This window comes from Lissotriton helveticus (genome assembly GCF_964261635.1).
Source record: "Lissotriton helveticus chromosome 1_1 unlocalized genomic scaffold, aLisHel1.1 SUPER_1_unloc_42, whole genome shotgun sequence".
In the NCBI taxonomy this organism is placed as follows: domain Eukaryota; kingdom Metazoa; phylum Chordata; class Amphibia; order Caudata; family Salamandridae; genus Lissotriton; species Lissotriton helveticus.
Window position 1 is genome coordinate 1,075,300 of NW_027611684.1, and position 21,671 is coordinate 1,096,970.

The window sequence follows — 21,671 nt, forward strand, 5'->3', positions numbered from 1 at the left end:
CAATGTGTACCCTACAAAAGGAAAGAAAAATAATTAGGATAAACAGTATTCACTATAACCTTAAGTGATATAAAGCTATAAAGGAAATCCTCTCCGCGCCTAAGTTGTAAATTCTTTATACACAAAAATATAGAGAAGAAGGCGCCAGAAACGAAACACAATAAATCAATATAAGGGGACTCCTTAGAATGGTGTCGACGCAGTCGCGCTTCCGCCAAATATTTCTTTAGGCTTCATCAGGACACGGGTACTGGTGTACACGTCCTCAAAAATGAGGGCGTCTACTCAAATGTCCCAAATTGGGTATGCCAGTTCACACGGGGCAAGTCTATACTTCATTCAGCTCCTTCTGGAAACAATCTCAGTGAGCAGAGCCACGGCAAATCCAAAGAACAAACACTCAAACCTGCACCCATCCGCTAAGTCGGATCTCACAGAAGGTGGGCATGTTAGAGTGCGTAGACACCCCAGGCAAAGGGCCCATTGGACACTACCTGTCACTCCCTTGTAACGCCCTTAAATCTAGGTTTTAGGTGGCATCCCCAGTCCATGAACTTCAGTTCCTGACCACCTACTTCCTCCAAGCCGCTGTTACTTACCTGTAAGCAGCCTCTGTCCGATTGCCCCAGTCTCCTTTAGCTTGTATGGGGTTTCTAACCTTGAACTTGCACTTGGGCGCCCACGTGCCGCTGGTGGTGCACTGTTGGTTCTGAACTGAACCTTGTCCAATACTGACCTTAACTTCCGAAGAATGGTCTTGTAAGTGGACGTTGCCTATACGTATGTTGAATGTTTTTTTCACCCCATAAGTTAACATTGCAAAGTCTGAAAATTGCACGAATTATCCACTTTTTATATTGGACAGTCCTAATATTGCAAAACATATTTACTCTAGATGAAATTCTGTGGTTCTGCAAAATAAATCTAACCAAGTATCATTTTATAAATTGATATCAGATTTATTCATTGAGTGTGTGTCATTTATTACCACTGTGCGTACAACAGTGTGTGTCATTATTGCCACTGTGTGTACAACAAGTGCTTAACAGTACCCCCGGATACATCTAACTGCTCCCCCACACTACCACAAAAGAGCATTAGTATCATCTAATTTAACCTCTGTAAAATCTCTGGGGATCCACTGGACACTCTGCACACTATGGTATACTATATTGAGATTTGCATTTGTCACCCCGAGAGGGATGGGTATGCTCAGACGTGAGTCCCATGCTCTCCACACCACTGTAGTCAAGCTATCCTGGCTGAAGACGGCTGAAATGCCAGAAACCGGTCCTCGGAAGCTTGTTTCCAGTCCAGGGAAGGCATGGCTTGGCAGTTCGGGCTGGACTGTTCCCATGAGGCACAGGGTCAAACCGATTTGCATATGGCCATGTCTGAACTGGGGTGGTGTGGAGTGGAAAAAAACGATGGATTTAGGCCCAGATCTCTGTACTGGGGTGAATGTATGACATTGTTCTGCATTCTGTCCATCAATTGTTGTTTTTGCATACTATATTGAGACTCACACTCAGACAAGCTGGATGTGGAGGGACTGGGAAATGTCTTGGAAAACCAAATGTACCAGCTCCAGCTGGATGTGGAGGAGGCCACGACCATTTATAATAATTGGCTTTTGGATGCCTGTGATCAGCTTGTTTCTCACAAAAAATGGACTCCCAAACGGGCCTCTCCTGCAGAGGTGAATTGGCGGAAATTTTATGACAAAGCAGAGAAGGAGAATTACAAAACTTGTATTTTCAGTTACAAGCAAGCTCTTTTGGAAGCTAAAAAATGAGTACTTCTCGTTACAAAATACCATGGCCGAATCCAATTCCAAAGAATTGTTTAGAACTATTTTTAATGTTTTAAGTTTTATAAAGCGCATAGCTGCCCCAGTGACGGGGTGTCCCAGCGCTAACTAAGCCATGGCTGAAACACTTCAAAGGAAAAAGAAGAGCCTAAGCTGGAAAGAGCCAGGTCTTTAACGCCTTACGAAAGGCCAGATGGTTCTGGAGTCCTCTGATAGATGTAGGAAGAGAGTTCCAGAGGCGTGCCGCCTGAACTTTAAATGATCGACCGCCCGCTCTAGCTCTGAGAAAACGGGAAGTGCAAGCCAAGCCCGCATTAGCTGAAAGCAAAAGGCGGTTCTTTACATAATGGGCCAGCAGACTCGCCAAAATCTGCGGTCCTTGGTAGGTCAATATTTTATGAGCCACACACAAAGACTTAAACTGGATTCTTTTCGCTATCGGTAGCCAGTGCAATTTAGGCAGAAGGTGCGAGACTGAGCAAGATCTGGGCAAAGCTAGCAGGGCGCGAGCTGCTGGGTTCTGGATTCTCTGCAGGCGGACAATACAGGACTTGTTGACGCCTAAATATTAGGAGTTCCCATAGTCCAGCCTTGACAAAATTGTAGCCTGAAGGATGACTTGGCGAACTTTTGGTGCAAAATAGCCAAGTAGGGGCCTCAACCCTCTTAGGAGACCAAAGCAGGATCCAGACAGGGCCTTGGATTGCACATCAAATGAAAGTTCGCTATCGATCGAAAAGCCCAAATATTTTACAGCCTTCTTTGGCTGGGGTGCAGGTTTAAGTTTGACAGGCCACCACTGCTCTGACCAGAGGGAGCTGTCTCTACCCAGCACTAGAATTTCTGACTTGGCAGCATTCAGCTGTAAACAACTAGCTGCCATCCAGTCAGAGATAGCTACCAAGTCCTCTTTCAATGTGATGAGATTGTCTTGGCAGTTCCTCGAAAAAAGTGATGACTAGCTGGGTGTCATCGGCGTATGAAACCAATGACAACCCTCTGCTTTTTGCCAGCAGGACTAGGGGCCGTACAAAGATGTTAAAAAGTGCAGGGCTCAATATAGAGCCCTGAGGAACCCCGTGTTTAATAGCATGTATGTGAGAATGAAACGGTGGTGCCACCACTTGAAATGCTCGACAGATTCTGCCAGGACTGACTTCACATATGCCTCAGTAACCTTAGCCAGAAAAGGAAGCTGGGAAATTGGACGAAAGTTACTCGGGTCCGATGACTCCAAGGAAGGCTTTTTTAAAAGTGGAATGATTTTTCTAAACTAGCTAACCCTGCCACTCCAAAGAAACAGGGGGATGCAGAATTTTGTAATAAAATAGCTGGCTTTTTTAAAACCAAAGTAGATTTTTTTTTACCTCGCTCAATGGTCTAATCAATGATACTCAGACTGATTTCAATCTAACAGAATCATGAAGCTTAGGTGCCCCGGCAGAACTACTGGAGCATTTCACCCCGATTGAGAAAGCAGATTTGGGCAAATTGTTGTCTATGCTAAAATCAGGTGCCCCTAGTAATCCGTGTCCTGTTGGAATTGCTAAGCAAATTCCGGAAACTTTTGGAACGTCTCTCACACCCCTGCTTAATGCAGATTTCCGGACTGGAATTTTTCCCAAAAATTGGAAAAAGGCTCTGTGCTTCCTCTTCTAAAGAAGTAATCTTGGCCCTAAGGACCCGAATAATTATCGTCCTATCTCTAGGCTTCCACTACCTGCCAAATTACTGGAAAAAGAAATAAATAGCCAAATCAGCAACTTTATCTCTGCCAATAACTCCTTGGACCCATCGCAATATGGGTTTAGAGCTTTTCACAGAACGGAACTGGCTTTAATAAAATCAACCGAGGAAATCAGAGAAGCAGTGGATAGGGGAGGTAATGCCATCTTAATCCTCCTGGACCTATCCGCGGACTTTGATGCGGTCCACCGTAAGGTCCTGCTGAACAGGCTCTCTGATATTGGTGTGAAGGGCTCAGCATGGAAACTGCTACATTCCTTCCTGTCTGACAGAGCTCAGACAGTAGATTTAGATGGCAACACTTAGGAACCCTTCTCACTTCCCTGCGGGGTGCCACAGGGCTCGGCGTTGAGCCCTACGCTTTTTAACATCTAAGTGGTACCCCTGGCCAGTGTCATCAAGTCGTTTGGTTTCCAGCTCACCTCCTACGCTGATGACACACAAATTGTGCTATCACTGATGGAGGGTGCGGAAAGGGAGGCGGGGGAGAGGTTCTATAATTGCATGAGCTCTATTTCCACCTGGATGTCGTCCAACTGTTTAAAACTCAACTCAGCTAAAATTGAGGTGTTAAAATTTGGCAATAATCCCTGGGTCTGGACCCCAGACTGGTGGCCGGAGGATCTAGGATCGTGCCCTACACTCTCTAGGAAAGCTAAGAATTGGGGAGTCATGGTGGATAACAAACTCACCATGGGGGACCTAGTGAATCAGGTAACTTCAGCAAAAAAATCAGTTCTTCCTATCGGCAGAAAACCTAAGGACGGTTGTCACTACACTCATTATGTCCCGTCTGGACTATTGCAACAGCCTCTATCTTAATGTTCAGAAACAACATATGAACAAGTTGCAACTGGTCCAGAACGCGGCAGCGAGAATGCTGACGGGAACCCGTAGGTTTGCTTCGGTCAAAGGAGAACTTAAGAAACTGCATTGGCTCCCAGTTCCACTTAGATCACGCTTCAAGGCACTTTGTGTCGTCTTTAAGGCGGTTAATGGGATTGGTCCGGAGTTTCTTAAAACCAGACTTACATGGTATGTTCCTACGTTACTCCGGATCCAAATTAGTCCAAACCTCCACCTTTAAGAAAACTAATTGGGGAGGCAGAAGTATTCTCCACTGTGCCTCCAAAGCATGGAATGAACTTCCGTTCCATCTCAGAAATGCGCTAAACCTTTTTTCTTTTCGCAAGGGTTTGAAAACATGATTCTTCTCCCACTAAACAGCTGATGCTCCCCAGGTCACCAGTACTCAACGGCAGGACACCCTAGGGTAGCAGTGCGCTTTACAAGTACAAATAACATAACATAGACACACAGACACACACGCTCTCTCACTCACACACATTCTCACACATACCCACCCTACCTCACATAAGAAACATATAATTAACTTCTAAATGACACCTTCCACTAGGACCATTAGTAAACAGGTTCATGCAGAATTCAAAAGATCCTACTTGTAAGGATATCTGTGCAGTCATCCCCATGACAGGAAAGAAGAAATGCAAATGAATTAATAAAATGCTTTAGGGGCTAAGCATTCTTAAATTAAGAAATGAATGAGAGATAAGCCAGGAATAGAGAGAAACAGAAAAAGAAATAAGAAAGAGGACAAAAAAAAGTGAAATCTATCTATATAAATAAAAATGTAACTGTTCGTTGTTCAAAATCTAAAATCTCCGAAAGTACTCCACCGATTGCTTTGAAGTTTTGACACAACATTGGATTTGAAAACGTGCGTGTTTTTATATACACAACGTTGGATTCAAATACACGTGTGTCGAATACGTGCGTGTTTTTAATCGAAGGCCCGAACAGACCCTATTGATTTGGTTGATGCGCAACAACTACAAGGGACGCATAGAGGCAATAGTCTACATATATTAGGATGGACAGTTGGTGTCAGGATGGCAGACCGTGAAGTGGGTGAAGGAAGGGGGGAGGAGTTGGTTCAGTTTGCAACATAATTTAAAAGAACAGGATGCAACCGCGACCTGCGGTTCTGTTACATGTTATATATTAAGGATGCGTCCAAAAGCTACCATCTGTACTGTTTGTTTCTGTTATATTAACTGATGTGATGTGATTTAAACATGTATCAAATTGATATCGGTAAATACTGGATAACAAGCAGCAAAAACAAAAAAACATGGGTACTTGCTATGATACTGTACAGTTTGTTTAAATTTTTTTTTTTTTAAAAAGCTCAGGGCCAATCTTTAGAATTGTGCGGTTTAGATCTTGCTTCTCACAGGGACAATTATATGTTGGGTGTTCTAGAGTCGGAAAACCAGACAATCTCTACATCTGCACAGACAATGGAACAACAAAAAATATTGTATACCCACAAGCATTGTGAAATTAAACATATTAGAAACGTGCGCTTGTCCTTTTCTTTCTTTTCCATTTAACCAGACTGAGCCACAGCAACGCGTGGCCGGGTACAGCTAGTAAAGATAATAAAAACAAGGGAAATAGAAAGTACGAAAGAAAGAAATGAGGCTCTCATATACTATATTCAGTGGTGCTTGTAATACGGCGGCCAGGATATCCGTCACGGTTCTGTCTGACTAACCCTGCCAGCGAACTCTAAATCAGGCTCTTGACACTTTGCAATGTTGCTGCTGTTAACTGTGCACCATTACTTCTGCAGAAGTCACGGGCAAGAGACACCTGGCCGCCTGTAACATACTTTTTATAATTACAAGGGTGTGATAACACGGCATAAACAAGAAGTGCAGATTAAACCGCAGGGTTCCAATAAACCCACACACACACACCGTAAGATTACGCTGTACTAAACACACAAGCCTCAATAACAGGTAACTAATACAAACACTGATGGACATAATGAAGCAGAACTATAGATACATGCATAGCACAGACAAGATAAAGGTCTTGATTTAGAGTTTGGTGAGCAGGGTACTCCTGCACAAGCGTGGTGGAGTATCATGTCCAACAAACGGATGGTCTGCCTGACCTAATGCAAGTCAGCTGGATTGTCATTTGTCCAGCCTTACTTGAGTGGCATTGATGTAAATACATCGGACGGCCCTTCCTCTCTAGATCAGGCAGTCTGAGGTATTTTTCTCTTATTCAGGACCACCAGGGAATACCTGGCAGTCGTGATGAGAATTTGTTTTTAAATGAAACCCACTTCCTGGGAGAAAATTAATCAGGGAGAAAGTTCCAAGGGTGTGAGGGTGATTAGTTATTGGTTTTTAAAAATCAACTCCAGCTTTGAAAGCTTGTTTTTGAAAAACACAAAAGTTGGTGAATGGTCGCCTGAAACATCCCCAAGGGATCCAGAGAATTGTAGATAAACTTCCTATAGATGGTTGAGATTGCTTTTTCGGAGGAGTGTGGCTCAATGGTTAGAGCGGCAGACCCTGATGCAGAGGTCTAGCCCGGGACCAGGGTTCAATTCCCGCCTCGGCGGGTCTTGGGCTCAATTTCCTCAGACCTGACAATTCTCGCCTCGGTGCCTTGTCTAATCATGGGTCCCTCGCTGCAACTCTGGGCAATAGCTTGCTTAACCTCTACACCGGCCCCAACAGCGCTAGGATGCCTGGCTTCACCCTGGGGGTGCCCAGGAGTGGACACTTCACAGGGAAAGCCAGGAGGGGTTCCATAGCGGTATGAGTAATAGCCGCTTGGTGGCAGCGCGCTCTACAAATACCTTGACATTTACATTTACATTTGCAGAGCTTGACCCACCTGCAAATGTCAGAACCGTCTTTAGTCACCTAATATACCGTTGTTGTAGGATTGTGAAGGACACAAGCGCCTGACTCCTCCACACATCGCCCGGCGTTCTAAGCTAATCAATCCCTATTTTGTAAAGCCCTGCAATCCTCCCACTGCACTTAAAAGATCACCATCATACAGTGGAGTAATTTCAGTCAGCTTGGCTTCTCAGCCTAAACACTTGGTAGCCTCTCTCCACACCCTTACCACTGTTTGGATATGAGTTGGTAGGGCGCACTCATACTTTCTTCGATACAGCATCGGGGTGGGGTAACCTCTCTTGCCCATGGCCAATCTATCTACCCGGTAAGCAGGATCCTCACGGTCCGCAAAAACCCAGTTGGTGACTGCCACCAGCTGCGTGGCCCAGTAATACTTGCGAATGCTCCGGACCGCCAGTCCACCTTGAACTCCCCTCTGCACCTTACTCAGCTTGAAGAGCCACCATCCCAAAACAGGAGCTGAAGTTCTCAGTCTACCTTTTAAAAGAAAATGTCAGGTGGGATCTTAAAGGACGTTTTTTGCACGATGTACAGGAAACCCTGGAGGGTCATCACTTTAAATAGGGCCACTCGGCCCAGTAAGGAGAGCGGGAGCGCCCACAAGTGTGGGGCATCCCAGCGAAGCCGGTCTAATTTCAGAAGTATGTTCCTGCCCGTGGCTCTCTTGTAATGAACACGCCCAAATATTTAAAGCCATGTAGTGCCACTCAAACTGTGCACGTAGAGTCCAGCCGCAGGGTCCCTGCCACCAGCAGGAATATTAAGGACTTCTTCCAGTTGATCTTATATCCTTAATAATCTCCAAATATGTGAAAGATTTGTAGGATTCGTTCACTCGAGAAGGCTGATTACGTATCCTACACCAAAACATCAGTGTAGAGGGAGATTCTCTCATCCCACTCTTGATCAACTGGAATACCCCATATGAGAGATCCTGGCGAACCTACGCATGTGTGAAGAGCATAGGAGACAAGGAACATCCCTGTCGGACGGCAAAGACTCGGGAGACTGTGTTATTGACGCGCATGCACACTAGAGGGGCCACATACAAGAGCATGACAGCAGCGCCACTGGTTCAGCAAAGGAATCCCCTGTTGCATGTGGTACTCCATTAAGGTGTCGGAGATTTAAGCGCGTTCCCTAGTGTGGCATAAAGCTACTGTCAGCAGGCAGATCGCTAGGGCCTATGCAAGGACCTTAGTCTCAAAATTAAGCAGGGAGAGAGGTCTATGAGACCCAAACTCAGTTACTGGTTTGTCCTTTTTTGGGATGACCACCACCTCAGACGTTCTTTGGTCCTCTGGGAGACACCTTTATTTTCAGGCAGTCTTAAACCTCTTCTGGAGGTACTCCCTGATTTTATCCATCATGCTTTTATATAATTTTGAGGGAAGCTCATTAGGCCCTGTTGCTTGTCTTGTTTGCAAGGTTCTTATTGTCTTATTTATTTAGTCTACTGTCAGGTCTTGGTCTAGTGCGTCTCGGTCCTCATTCATTAGCATTGGCAGGGTCTGGTCTTTCAGGAAGTCTCTCCCAGTATTTCCGTCCCCTTTGTTGTAAGTGTCCTCAAGGATCACTGGCTTGAATTCATCCTATAGCACGTAAGCTGATTCAACAGGCCGCCCGTTCTCCTTAAAATAGAAGTCTGCTCCATCTCTCATACGAGCTTTGAACGTCTTGTCTTTTAAATATCACGGATCACCCCTTGGGGGTAGCATGAAGTCCACAACCGGACTATCGAGTTGCACCTCCACCAGCCAATGGTCTGTGATTCCCACTGCTATGTGCGTAGCGGCTCTGAAATCATCTTTATGGACAGTCTGGGTGAAAAGATAGTGCAGGGATGCCAGACTACCATCTGCTGCAGACAGGTGCGTCCGGTTCTGATACCCTCTTGCCCCCTGGGGCATTTAGGAGTATCATGAATATAGTATAGGTGCAGTTCTGTCACTCTAGTCACCCCAATGTGTATATGCTCTGTCGTAAGCGTTTTATCCTTCCACAGGATGAGTCAGTCTTGTCTGGGTCTCTTTCCTGTTTCCCGGCACTTGAATGGCACGCGCAAACACTCGAGAGAGCAGTGACCCACCAGCAGGCTTTTGTGGAGAGCTTTTGTCCTGGATGTAGGGCTGCATTCCGTAGGGCACCCACTCTGTCTTTTCTTTGCAGTTGCCTGAAGATCAGCAGTCCCAAGGTAGCAGTCACACCTGACCTGTCTGTAAGTGCAGCCCCTCTGGAGGCCCGACCGTCAGCAATCGAGGCCACACTGTGGCTGGCTGGACCACAGGCGTAAGCTCAGACACTGGAGCAGTTGTAGTCCCTCATGGACCTCTGACACAGAGTAGTCAGAAATTCAGCAGCTAAAAGCCCAACACAGGCTCTCCAGGAAGACAGTAGATTCAGACCCTGTTGTGTTAGGAATTTGGCAAATGCAACCTTGAACGGGCAGTTGGCAGCACACAATCGTCCAACTGGGCCTCAGCAATCACGTTGTCGTAGAGTTTTATTTTCTGCCTTGAACTGTTGGGAGAGTCTTGGCAGGGGAGGAGGGGTCCCTCAGACTAGCTGGTCCTGCTGGATGGCTTTCCGGCCCGCCCTACAAATAACGAGGATGTGTCGGACCTTGCTTCTTCCAGGACAGCCTTGTCCTCCTGCTGGATAGTCAAAGTCATTTCCCTTTCTTACCAGACAGGCAGGCTTCTAGGCAGACTTCTTGGCTCTTCAGGACAGGTACAAAGCTTCTCCATTAAGTAATTCTGCCTGCAGGTGATGTCCCTTCAACTTAGATAGACTGTCAGGCTGACACCATCCCTGGTGTCACAGCAGGCACCTGGGTACTTTGTAGAGCACATTATTCCTTGGTAACAGAGGACTTTGAACTAGGGTATAAAAGAGGATTAGATGGTCCCACTTGTATACACAACTGGCAGGCAGGAGATGCAGTTTACTCTGTCGCACTCTCACATTGCTTTTATGCTACGCACACCAACACCCTAAACACGCACATGATGTTAGTGCAAAGTCTGGGCACAGGCAGAGAAATGGAGCATTACATAGGTGTGTCATCTATTCCAGGTGTAGCAGTTCTGAATAAACCCAGGGCATTTTTTTTTGACCGGAAGCTTCTCCCTTCTCCTGGATGAGCAGTTTATTGTGTATATGCAGGCTTGGATAGCTAAATTTTTTCGTATTAATCGGGGTAGTACTGATCCTGAGTATGTTTGGGATGCATTCAAGGCTGCTTTTAGGGGAGAAACCCTTAGTTATGGTTTGTATAATCAGAAGCAACAGGCGTTAAAGGAACATGAGCTATATCAGGGTCTGGTCAGAGCTGAAGAGGCTCTAGTTCAGGGTATACATATGGGTAGGGACATTGGGGCATTAGTAGTAGAAGTGTCAAAGATCAAGGCGAAATTAAATCTCCAATGGAGCCAAGAGGCTGCTAAAACATATGTAGTAAGACAGCGACTTAACTATGAATATGGGGAGGCCAGCGGTAGGTGCTTGGCACAAAAATTAAGGATGAAGGAGGCAGCTGAGAGAATCAATTACATTTTGGATAGTAATGGCCAGCGTGTTGAGAATGAGAATGGTGTACTGGAGGTGTTCAGAAGTTTTTATGAAGCATTATACATGGATGATCAATATGATGTCCAGAAAGTCAAGAAATTTGTATCTCAACAGTGTGAGCAAGATATTGGGGAGGAGGACGTAACGAGATTAGAAGCTCCTATTACAATGCTGGAACTCGAAGAAGCTATTAAGGAACTTGCAATTGGTAAGGCTGCGGGCCCTGATAAATTACCATTGGAGGTATATAAAGCTTTCTTCGAGTTTATAAAAGATGATATGTTATTAATATTTAAAAGAGCACAAGGTGGATTGGCACCGAAATCGTGGGGCAAAGCCAGTATTATTGTGTTTAGAAAAAAGGTAAACCAGCGTAGCTTCCAGCATCGTATCACCCCATATCTCTTTTAAACGCGGATGGCAAAATGTATTAAAAAATGTTGGCCACTCGGCTTGCCACGGTAATATCGCCACTTGTGTCTATTAGACAACATGGCTTTATCCCTAAGCGTGGCACTACAAATCATGTTAGTAGAGTTATTGCATTATTAGATAACGCCAACGCTACTGGGGACCCGCTGAGCCTTATTTTGTTAGATGCCGAGAAGGCGTTTGACCGAGTGTCTTGGTGTTTTTTATGGGAAGTAATGCGGCAGCGGTGTTTTGGGCAGCAATATATAGTAGCAATACAAACGCTATACTGCCAACCTGTCGCTAAGATCTGTACCCTGGGCATCGAGTCAAAAGTGGTAATAAAGTGGGGTACTAGACAGGGCTACCCCTGCTCCCCATTATTATTTGCCCTGTATATAGAGCCTTTTTTGAAAATGCTTGACCATAGCCCACAAATACAGCCTGTTATTGTTCAGCAGCAACAATATCGGGTTCTGGCTTACGCAGACGATGTTGCGGTGCTTTCTGTTAAACCTGCAGCAGCAATACAGGCAGTAGAACATCTCGCTGCAGAATATGGGTCTGTCTCGGGATATAAATTAAACACCGCCAAAACGCAAATCTTGTGCCATAATGTTAGAGGTTTTAATGACCCAAGGGTCTCACAGGAAGTAACATATCTAGGAGTGCTATTAAGGACGTCGGCACCAGCATTAGTTGGCGCTAATTGTTGGAAGCTTTTACAAGGGGTGTGTAGACAGCTTGATCGGTGTGAATGCTTGCATCTGTCATTAGTTGGCAGGTGCAATATGCTGAAAATGATGATCCTGCCAAAAGTACTGTATTTTTTTTTAGATGTGTTCCACTTGAAGTCTCACGCACTCATTTGACACACCTACAGTCATTATGTATGAACTTTATATGGGCACGAGGGAAGGCCCGCAGAGCTGCACGGTTTATGGTGTTACCTAGAGCGGTTGGGGCGTGGTCTGTACCGGACTTTACACTCTACTACTAAGCATGCATGCTCCAACATATGAATATACTCTTTACTGGAATAGGGCCAAGTGTGGCTGCTGAATCTCCTGCTATATATCATATGTTGCTGGGGTCAGATGCAAAAAACTGTTTGTTCATTCACCTAGACTGGAGCTATTATAAGCGCACAAGATTCAAGACTGTATTAGCAGCTTGGAAGGTTTGGAAAGCTATTAAGAAAATGTTCATGATAGAGAAAGTCTCCTGGTATACCCCATTAACTGTTGTTACTTGCTTTCCGAGTGTATTTTGGGATAGGACAGTGCAGAACTGGCAGAGTAAGGGTATAAAAATAGTGGGGGATTTGTATACGGAAGGGGGTCTGAAATTGTTTAATCAGATCATGGAACAATACCATATACCCGGGCAGATTTTTAAAAATATTTACAAATTAGGAACTATCTCCTCACTGCCCGGTGGAATATTCAGACTAATTCTCTTATTGAAGCTAGCCGAAAAGCAGTAAGAATAGGGGGGTTATATAGTTGTATGTTGGAAACAAGATCCAATGATTTGTAAGAACATAATCGTAAGTGGGAAAGCAGGTTTGGATGTTCTGATATTAGTTTGGAGACCTCCATTGAATTAGCTAGTCGATAATTTATGACTGCTAACCTGTCTGCCCAACATTATAAAACAATTTTTTATTTATATATGATACCTCATAAGATTGCCAAATGGGGTGGTGGACAGGAGGGGAAATGCTTTCGCTGTGATAACCCTGATGTAGATGTGATGCATATCTTCTGTACGTGTCCACTATTAAAAGAATTATTAGAGCATGTTGATACATTTCTAACTGCTATTTTGGAAACACCTATTGATTTGTCGCCTACGCAGCTTTTGTTGGGTGTAGAGATGGGGGTAAATGCTGATAGTGTGCCAAGGAATGCTATATATTTGAACTTTTTAGCAACAGCAGTATTAAGGCTATGTATAGCTTCAAGCTGATAACAAAGGGATCCCCCATAGTTTGAGGCTTGGAGGGCTAGGTTCTAGGCTAAATTTAATTTAGAGTATAGTTTGTATGCATTAAAAGGTAGGCATAAGCGAAAGCTAGGCTTACAAATTTGGGGTCCTGTTTTATCTTATTTGGATTTTTGAATGGCAATTTTTTTTTGTTGTGTTTAATCTATGTACTAAAGTTGGGCATACCAGAAGAAGTCGGTCTGATATGGAACTGTCCGAGTTAAATGTATATGCTTAAATGTGGTGTGATGGTTAAGACGCATGTACTCACTATACTTTAATTTGTTTGTACTCTTGTGAGTTGAATACTCATGTATTGCTAATAAAAAACAAAAAACAAAAAAAATAAACATAGGTGTGTCAGCAGGACGCCACTCCACTGATCATGATGCAAAGATCTCATCAGGCTATTGATCCTTACAACAGGGTGCATTGCCACCACCGCTCTAGCTGTTAAACCCATGACATTCCTCTGGCTTAAATAAGGGAACACTTGGTGTGACACTCCAGGTCACAGGACCGGTCCAAGACCTCTCATAGTCCCTTGTTAGAAGTTGCACAGTGCTGGAGTGGCTGAAAAATCTAATGTAATTGTTTTTTTTTAAACTTTGTGGTATATTTACCCCAGCAACATGCAGTCACAAGTTTGACGCCATGGACAGGGGAGTTGCCACAAGGAACAGATTCTTCTGCCTGTCAAATCACATGCCATTCACTATGTCATAGTGTTTTTCTGCTTTTATTTACCACTTGTTTTAAGCAGGTGGTAGATAAATGCATGTGGTTGGTTGGGCGATGGGTGAAGCAGGGGAGGGGAGGGTAAAGAAATGTCTAACAAAGGGAAGAATTGTGTGTTTCTCCCAGTTTGTATAAAAACAGCATAAGTCTTGGCTGCTTCTGCTGCACCCAGAGTCTTGTGCGTCTTTTCAGTCTTATTTTCCTGTCTGGAAAAAAATGGTGTCCTGTTTTTCTGCACCCGGTACATCCAGGTGCAGAAAAACCTAACAACTGATAATCAGGTGGAATAAAATGAGCACATGAAAGTACTCCTTAATTTCATTGCCCTTGATTCATACTCTGGACATAGTTGAGGGATATGTCTAGGCATAGTCCTCGCAGCACACAATAGATTTGTGTGCAGCAGAGACCAGAACTCAAAAGTCAGGATACCAGATACAAGTAGGTGGTAACTCAGGGCAGGGGAAACGCCTGTTGTCCATGGAGGGGAAATTCCCGTCCCAGAAATCTACATTAAAAATTAATTAATAGTATCCTTTTTTAAATATCTGTTTGGTGCCAGTGCATATGACTTTAATTTCTGCCTTTGGGATTCAATGTTACAAGTCCATAGGGTGCATGTATCCTTTGTGAGCTTAATAAAATGTTGAAAATTCTATAAATCCTCACTCCTACATCCAAGTACTCTCAGGCTACAATTCTACACTCTGCTCTGTATGAAAACCAGCTCAACATTTTCAAAATTCTGCAACTCTGCATTGATTTGGCTTGTAAATTATATTTTGGGAAATTTTCATGTATTAACTATTTAATTTTAATACTATAGGTGATTGAAATTACTGACGAAGAAAGCAAGATTTAGCACCAGGCAACTGAAGTCTGTGCCATAAGAAGGATTATTTTGAAAAACTGAAGGACATCCAGCATTCTATGTTTAAACAATTTCCAAAATCTAGGTGTGGCGAGGAAGTGGGAGCTGAGGAAAGTACTATACTGTAAGTGAAGTCTCTAATTTAGCATTTCATTAACCCAGAGCAAATCCATATCTGTGTACAGAATAACCTTCATCTAAAACATCATGTAATTCCAGAGAGGAAGCACACACTGCATAAAAAGAAAGTTATAACAAAAGGTTTCTTCTGCAGACCATCAAAGAAAAGACGCTGAGAGAAGACTCTGAAGCTGACACGTTAACAACCAAAAGAATGGAAAATCACCTTTGTTCAACAACTGTTTTTAACCAGTTACACAAGTTTGAGACTATCTGACTCTGGGTAGAAAACCACGACCCACTCTGCTAACTCTTGCGAAAACCTTAAAAATTCACCACTTTATTGTGTTCATAACCATCTCAGATTGTTTATTTTTTATTGTGTACTGTTCTGTAATTCTATGTAAATCGCCTCAACAGTATCTGCTGTGAATGAGTGATATGTAAAACTGTTCAATATAAAAATGGATTAAATGAGCACAGTTGTGCTATAGGTAATGTAAATAAATCCTCGTCTTCAGAACTACAAAACTTAACCTTACACCAAACATAGAAAGGGTAAAAGGAACTGATGTTCTGAGACTCGTGATCCACAATAGTACTGTGCACGTTCTAACGCCCTCAGTTACTGCCATTACGTCAGTGCAAAAAGGTACTTATCAGTTTAATTAATAAATATCAGACTAACACCTTATCACTGCATTGCTAAGAACCTATACAAATAGATTTGAGAAAATCTTCAGTCACAAAATAAGTTGCTGCCGGATAGGCTATAACCTAAAGACTATTATCTGCTAGAAATATTTCGACAGGTGTTACAGGACTGCTTCCAGACATAGTTTGCTCAATTCAAGTGTTAAAAAGATTACACACAATTTCTTTTAGAGATAAATGCTGAACATTATCTAAACAAGCCTAACTCTAAAATCGGGTTCACTCTTACTGTGACATATAAGCAAGAGAAAACTAAACGTAGAGATATTAACTCTAGGAATACACCTTATAAAAACACGGACTGTGAGAACAAATTCAGTGTTCAAAACCGCCTCAATCAAGGCAAAATAACCTAAGTTAGGGGAAAAAGTTACATGTGCCAAAAAAGATACAGCCATAAATCTTATCTCACAGAATTTGACACAATGCACACTGGGGGAAACCACTCTCAGTGCAAAGTATGCCAAAAAAGTTTCAGGCGTAAATCTTATCTCACTGTGCATATGAGAATCCACACTGGAGAAAAACCTTATCAGTGCTCTGAATGCCAGAAAAGGTTTAGTGTCAAAGCGAGTCTATATCTACATGCATTAACCCACTCTGGGGAAAAACCTTACCAGTGCGCTGAATGCCCGAAAAGTTTCGCCCATAAATCGAAACTCACTGAACATATGAGAATCCACTCTGGAGAAAAACCTTATCAGTGCTCTGAATGCCAGAAAAGGTTTAGTGTCAAATCGAGTCTATATCTACATGCATTAACCCACTCTGGGGAAAAACCTTATCAGTGCGCTGAATGCCAGAAATGTTTCAGTGACAGAAGAGGACTTACTATACATACAAGGACCCACACTGGGGAAAAACCTTACCAGTGCTCTGAATGCCAGAAATGTTTCAGTGACAAAAGAAGACTTACTGAACATACAAGGACCCACACTGGGGAAAAACCTTACCAGTGCTCTGAATGCCAGGAAAGGTTTTGTAACAAACGACGTCTTTCTCAACATGCAATAACCCATTCTGTGGAACAACCTTATCAGTGCTCTGAATGCCACAAATGTTTCAGTGAAAAAAAGAGTCTCACTCGGCATATAAGAACCCACACTGGGGAGAAACCTTTTCAGTGCTCTGAATGCCAGAAATGTTTCAGTTACAAAAGCAGACTCATTGAACATACAAGAATCCACACTGGGGAAAAACCTTATCAGTGCTCTGAATGCCAGGAAAGGTTTTGTAACAAACGACGTCTTTCTCAACATGCAATAACCCATTCTGTGGAACAACCTTATCAATGCTCTGAATGCCAGAAATGTTTCAGTGTAAAAAGCAGACTCACACGGCACATACGAATCCACACTGGGGAAAAACCTTATCAGTGCTCTGAATGCCAGAAATGTTTCAGTGTAAAAAGTAGACTCACACGGCACATAAGAATCCACACTGGGGAAAAACCTTATCAGTGCTCTGAATGCCAGAAATGTTTCAGTTTAAAAAGTAGACTCACACAGCATAAAAAGATCCACACTGGGGAAAAACCTTATCAGTGCTCTGAATGCTAGAAATGTTTCACTGACAAAAGAGCTCTTTCTCAACATACAATGACCCACACTGGGGAAAAACCTTATCCATGCTCTGAATGTCAGAAATGTTTCAGAGACAAACCCAGTCTCACTCAGCATATAAGAACCCACACTGGGGAAAAACCTTATCAGTGCTCTAAATGCCCAAAAGATTTCACACTTAAATCACTTCTAACTGGGCATGTGAGATTCCACACTGGGGAAAAACCTTATCAGTGCACTGAATGTGACAAATGTTTCAGGGTAAAAAGCAATCTCACTCAGCATATAAGAACCCACACTGGGGAAAAACATTATCAGTGCTCTGAATGCCAAAAATGTTTCGGGCAAAAAAACAGTCTCATTATTCATATAAGAACCCACACTGGGGAAAAACCTTATCGGTGCTCTGAATGCCACACATGTTTCAGTGAAAAAATCAGGCTCACTCAGCATATAAGAACCCACACTGGGGAAAAACCATATCAGTGCTCTGAATGCCAAAAATATTTCTGCCAAAAAAACAGTCTCATTAATCATATAAGAATCCACACTGGGGAAAAACCATATAGGTGCTCGAATGCCAAATATGTTTCAGTAAAAAAGGCAGTCTCACTCAGCATATAAGAACCCACACTGGGGAAATACCTTATCAGTGCTCCAAATGCCAAAAATGTTTCAGCCTTAAATGTAATCTCACTAAACATATGAGAATCCATACTGGAGAAGAAAATTATCAGTGCTCTAATTGTCAGAAAAGATTCAGAGGTAGAGATAATTTCAAGCACCATAAGAAAACACACCATCAAAATATTTTAGTGCCAGAAAAGCATCAGTTTTAAACACAATCTCCCTCTACATGAGCAGACGCACACAGGGGAAAAACATTACCAATGCTGTGAATGCCAGAAATTCCTATCTGATAGGCACAGCCTCACAATCATAAGCGATTCTCCATACTGATGAAAAACTTTGAGTGTTCTGAATGCCAGAAGAGCTGCAGAGAAAAACGCTATCTCACCATGTGAAACTCCACACTGGAGAAAATCCTTATGCCAAAAAAGCTAGTATCTGAAAGACAGAATCTGAAAGAAACACGTTAGTGTTAGATTCCTTACCTTAGAATTACCCCCAGGCGTCAGACTGGATACGGAAAGTTTTTCGTCAGCAGTACCCCTGCGCGTCGGTAGGCGTCGTCTGCGGCTCGGTGTCCGTCGTCGGTGTCGTGATCGCCGGAATGATGTCGCTGGAGTACTTAGACGCCGCCCTCGCGCGCTGACGTCAGTTCTTCTTTTTTCCGCGCCAGCTAGCGCAGATCCGGGAAGAGCACGTACCTTTAGTCATTTTTTTACTAACTTTTTGGACATTTTTGTCTATCTTTGTCGAGTCGACTCGACTCCTGGTGCCAGTAGGGATGCCCGGTTTCAAGCTGTGTGACGCCTATCACCGACTGATGTCTGTTACCGACCCCCTCCGCCGGTGTTCCTACTGTTTGGGGGCGACCACGATGACAAGTCGTGCTCCGACTGCCGGGCCTTGACGTCGAAGGCTAGGCGGGAGCGTTCCCGTAAGCTCCTCGAGCTCCGGCAGTCGACTCTGTGCCGCTTGAGGTCCCAGTCGGGGAGGAAGTCGAGGAACTGATCGCGGAGCCGCAGTCATCACCAATCATCTGGATCCAAGTCCTCGCACTCGGGTAAGTCGAGGCATGTCAAAAAGAAGCAGTGAGGACTCCCCTCGCCACTCACGGCGCTCAGGAGTCGCATCCTGTCCCACACCCTCTGGTCCCTGGACTGAATGCGACTCCGGGCGATATTAGAGACTTCCTCGTGGCCAAGAGGACTCTCTTCCCGCCGTCGACACCTGCCGGCGCGGCTTCGGGCCTGCGGGTCCGACTGGGAGTCCTAACTTGCTGGCGGCTTCGGCCCCGGTGCCGTCAGCAACTTCGGTCTCGGTGTGCAGGACCCCGTGGGATCCAGGCCTGGATCCCGGTCGAAGACAGTTGACCTTATGACTCCTCCGCTGGTGCTGACCCCGGCGCCATCCTCGGACAACACCATCTCTGGTTTTAGCCCCAGTCCCGGTTCGGCGTCGGAGCAGCGCCGTCCCCGATGTCGATGGGTGAGCCCTTCACCTATGACCCGGCTCTGTCATTTATGCAAGTGTGGCTCACTGGTTAGAGGAGGCAGACCCTGAAGCAGAGGTCAGACCCGGGACCAGGGTTCAATTCCCGACGCGGCAGGGTCTTGAGCCCAAATGTCCACGGACTCGACAATTCTCGCTTCGGTGCCTACTCGAATCACAGGTTCACACTCTGCAACTCTGGGCAATAGCTTGCTTAATCTCCACTACGGCCTCCCAGCGGCGGGATGCCTGGCTTTCACCTTGGGGATGCCCAGTAGGGATTATCTCACAGGGAAAAGCCAGGACGGGTTCCCAAAGCAAGCGTCTTGAGACCTTTCGGTGATAAGGCGCTATATAAGAACCTTTGACATTTGACATGCCTGTTAATCAGGACACGGATCAAGGGGAGGACTGGGAGGGGTCTGAGGACCCTCTGGCACAGCAGTGCCAGTTAAGTCAGGACTGGGATGATGAGCTGGGGGATGCCAGTGGTCTAGACACTTCGCCTGACACTGGTTTTCTCTCTCCTCCCTCCGTGACTACGGAGGAGGGGGCTACTTATGCTGTGGTGTTGCGCAGGGCGGCCAAGGCCCTAGCCCTTGAGCTCCCTGCAGCAGTGTGAGGACTAACTTCCTCACCGAGGTGCTTCAACCGCCAGTCGTATATATATGGGGGGGGTTTACCCAAAAATAGTCACTGGGACCTGGGTTGAATGAGTACTGAGAGAAAGGGGTCCCAGTGTGGAAGCAACAATGATTTAACCATTTCACACAAAAAAAATTCAAAAACAACAAATGAATCCACATTGTTTTAATTCACAATGAGGATGGGTATAACGAATATACAAAGTATCGTAGGTTGTACAGTGCCCAAGGGGGGAAGGAGGAAGTGATTGAGTGAGGATGGTGTGGTACGGGAGTTGTGACAGTAAAATCAACCTGAGTAACAATATTACATTTGTATGTTAATTCAAATACCAAAATAGGACCAATGGTTCAATGCAGCAGTATATACATGTCATACTCCAGAAGTGCAAATAATGTCAAATTAGGTATGGAGTTGACAAATATCGGGACAGTTGTCGACATTTCGACCCTCAATGTAACGCAGGGATTAGTGCAGCCCTTGCAGCAGGGTCTTCATCAGGATATGGAACTGGGCGGGCAACCTAATGAATATATATAAGTTCTATTAATAGTTCAGGCCCCAGTCCCTTTCAAAATTATCAAGACTACGGCTACCAGCAACATCAATATAACCCTTTTTTAGGACAACGCCAAGCACCATGGCGTCCATCCCGTGGCAGAGGCAACAACTGGCGAGGTGGCCAGCAACGCGGCCAACAGAATACGAACAATTGGGACGGAGGACGAGGCCAGGCCCCGAAGCAAGTGCACTTTCAACCGGAACAGCATGGGGAGAGGGTAACCCGCAACAAAACCTACCGTTGGTAGACACTCCTGAGATATCAACATATCTCAACACAACTTGAACGAGGATGAAATCAAAGTTCTAAACAAAGGGTTATCATATGTACCGACCCACGGGCCTGATAACTTTACAATACCAACTGAACTCTTCAAGTTCAGTTCGTCTGAATACGGCTGAAATATTTTTTTCGCAATTCTGATGCACGGTCCAACCCTTCATTGACAGGATTATGAACACCATCTACCTTTGTACCGCACGCCAGTGCCATGTCACACAAAATACTGGCCTATGAGACCGTTGTTTGGCGAGATGTACAACAAATTCTGGATACAAAATCATTCACAAAGTACAAGATCAGTAAAACTGAAAAGTTGGACCTGCAATCACTCGCCCGCAACAACGATGTCGTGATTAAGCCAGCGGATAAAGGCGGCGCAATTGTGATCCAAGACATGTCCGACTACGAATCCGAGATCTTGCGCCAATTAAACGATGGGACCAGTTACCAACTACTAAGATCGGATCCATCAAAAGCCATCACCATCGAAATTCAGCAGCTGACGCAAGCTGGCCTGGACCAGGGTTTTCTGTCCGAACACGAACTTTTATATCTTAATCAAAAACATCCACGACTGGCAACCATTTATACTATACCCAAAATACACAAAGCATGGACCACCCCCCGGGACGCCCCATAGTCTCTGGCTGTGGGTCCATACTGGAACCACTTGGGAAGTATATCGATTTCTTCATTAAACCTCTCGCAGAGTCTACTCAATCATACCTGCGTGACACCATGCACACTATAAACATTGTCGAGAATCGATCCTTCGACCCAC

At 44.5% G+C, this 21,671-nt stretch overlaps 1 long non-coding RNA gene and 1 pseudogene across 1 annotated transcript in view; both read left to right on the forward strand.

Annotated features, from left to right (window-relative positions):
* The window catches only part of LOC144806066 (uncharacterized), a 47,525-nt gene extending 31,987 nt beyond the window's left edge, over positions 1-15,538 (forward strand). The window contains exons 2-3 of the long non-coding RNA XR_013605683.1: positions 14,843-15,011; positions 15,107-15,538. This is a non-coding gene — a long non-coding RNA (uncharacterized LOC144806066). The remainder of the gene's footprint in view (positions 1-14,842; positions 15,012-15,106) is intronic.
* Positions 15,539-15,979: 441 nt separating this feature from the next.
* On the forward strand, positions 15,980-20,163 carry LOC144806061 (uncharacterized; annotated as a pseudogene).
* The last annotated feature ends 1,508 nt before the right edge of the window (positions 20,164-21,671 follow it).